The sequence below is a fragment of the Jaculus jaculus genome, chromosome 6 (assembly GCF_020740685.1).
Source record: "Jaculus jaculus isolate mJacJac1 chromosome 6, mJacJac1.mat.Y.cur, whole genome shotgun sequence".
Classification (NCBI taxonomy): Eukaryota; Metazoa; Chordata; class Mammalia; order Rodentia; family Dipodidae; genus Jaculus; species Jaculus jaculus.
This window is the reverse complement of record NC_059107.1, coordinates 24,430,179-24,432,703: the sequence shown is the minus strand read 5'-3', so window position 1 is coordinate 24,432,703 and position 2,525 is coordinate 24,430,179.

Here is a 2,525-nt window from a genome sequence, read left to right as displayed (position 1 = left end):
GTCTCTGGCCTCTGCGAACAAACTCCAGATGCATGTGCCACCTTGTGTATGTGGCTTACATGGGATCTAGCGAATCGAACGGTGATTCTCCTTGCTCTGCCTCCTGAGTGCTGGCATTAAAGACATATGCCACTATGTTCTGCTTGAGGTCTGTGCACAGCTGTTTCTTTGGAGGTATCATGTTACTATTTTCTTATTTCTTTAAACATATTCATTTGTACATGTATGAGGGAGAATTGCGTATGTGCCACTTTCATCCAACTTTATTTGGGTGTTGGAGAATTGAACCCAGACTGACAGGTGTTGCAAGCAAGGGCCTTTAATTCTTTTCTTTTTCTTTTTGCTTTTTTCTTTTCTTTTTTCTTTCTTTTTTCTCTTCTTTTTCGTTTTTTGTTTGTTTGTTTATTTATTTGAGGTAGGGTTTTGCTGTAGCCCAGGCTGATCTGGAATTCTGGATATAGTCTCAGGGTTGTGTTGAACTCATAGCAATCCCTCCGACCTCTGCCTCCCAAGCGCTGGCATTAAAGATGTGTGCCTCCACGCCCAGGTCCTTTCTTGGTATTTTTAAAATGTATTTTAATTTATTTGCAAGCAGAGACAGAGGAGAGTTGAGAGAGGAGGGAGAGGGAGAATGGGCGGGCCAGGGCTTCTAACCACCGCAGAGGAACTCCAGATGCACGCTTCCACGTTTTGTCTCCACCATTACCACAGTACTGGGAATCACACTGACGCAGTGAAGGAAGCTTTGCAAGCAAGGATTTAAACCACCGAGCCATCGCTCTAGCCTTTTGGGTTTTTTTTTTTAGGGGGGGGAGGTCTTTTAAAATAAAGCATATTAGTTTGGTTTTAGTGAGGCAACTCAACAGACCCTCAAGAGCTGCGGAGGCTGTAGAGAGCAGGTTTGAGGGGTCTCTTGCAGAACAGGTTTGGTAGGTGATCAGGGTGGGCTATGAGAGACACGATTAGGTGAGGAGGGTCTTCTACCGCAGAGACGCGAGTGGATGTTTAAGCCCGTTTGTGGTGGTTTTAAACAAACTACTTTAGTTTGCTTTTAGTCGGGTACCTGATCAGACCCGTTAGGGCTATGAAAGCTGTAATCAACAGGTTTTTGCGGCCTCTCGCAGGGACAAGCAAGTGGGGGAGGAGGGTGGCCACAGGGAGACGAGAGGGGGGACGAGGGTCTCCCGCCGCGCAGACGCAATGGGGTCCCGAGCATCTGCCGCAGTGGACGCGGATTGGGTGTTTCAGCGGTTTGCTGCAGTGACGTCATTGGGCAAGAGCCATCTTTCTTTTCCCCTTCTTTTCTTATTTTTCTTTTCTTTTTCTTTGCGGGTGGGTGTCACTGTAGCCCAGGCTGACCCGGACCTCACTTTGCAGCCCCAGGCTGGCCTCTGTGATCCTGCTGCAGCCTGGGAGTTCGAGCATAAAGGGGTGCGCACCTCGCGAGTCAGGCTCAGTGCGCAGCCGCGGGGACCGCAACCCTCGGCTCACAGGTGGTTGGGGACAACTAGAATGGTGGCTTAGCTGTTGTGCATCACTGTGTCCCCTTAGTGAATAACTAGGTGCGTCAGGCTCCTCAAAATGGTGTGAGAGGTAGGCAGGGCGTTAGCTCCTCCCCCAGCATGGGCTCCACACTGCCTATGAGGATGCTGATGGGGACATGCTGTTAAGTTCATGTCCAGGAACAATGCTGTGGCCTCTAGGAAGCGCGTCTCCCCCACAATCTCCGTTCTAAGGCTTTTCACCCCTGTTGCTTGGGTGGCGGGAACTGAGATGTTCTAACAATTGTGACCTGTGGCACTCCTCCAGTTCACCTGTCCCAGAGCTGGTGACCGCTGTTGGGGGAGGAAGAGCCTGACATGTCTTCCTGAGGCAGTTTCATAGTCACCATGAGATATAGCACCCTTTTTTGCTTTTCTTGTGAGGTAGGGTGTAGCTCTAGCCCAGTATGACTTGGAATTCATTATGAAGGCTCAGGCTGTCCTTGATCTTGGTGATCCTCCCACCTCTGCCTCCTCAGTGCTGGGATTAAAGGCGTGTGCCACCATGTCCACCTATATATACATACATACATTAGACTTGGTTTTCACAATTTATTTGGTTATAGCTCTAATTTTCTGATTTTTACTGAATTTTGTCAGTCTAAGCATTGGATAGTCTTGTCACCTCTTTAAGGAAATATCCTAAAAATATTTTCTGTATGAAAGAGAGGGGGAGAGGCAGACAATGGGGCACCAGGGTCTCATGCCTCTGCAAATAAACTCAAGGTCCATGCACCACTTTGTGCATGTGGCTTTGCACGGATACTGGGGTATTGAACTCGGGCTGTCAGGCTTTGAAGAAAGCACTTTTAACCACTGAGCCATCGCTCTAGCCTTTTTTTTGGGGGGGGGGTTAAAATAAAGTATATTAGTTTGGTTTTAGTGAGGCAACTCAAAAGACCTTCGAGAACTGCGGAGGCTGTAAGGAGCAGGTTTGGGGTCTCTTGCAGGGCAGACTCCGTGGGTGATCAGGGTTGGCCATGA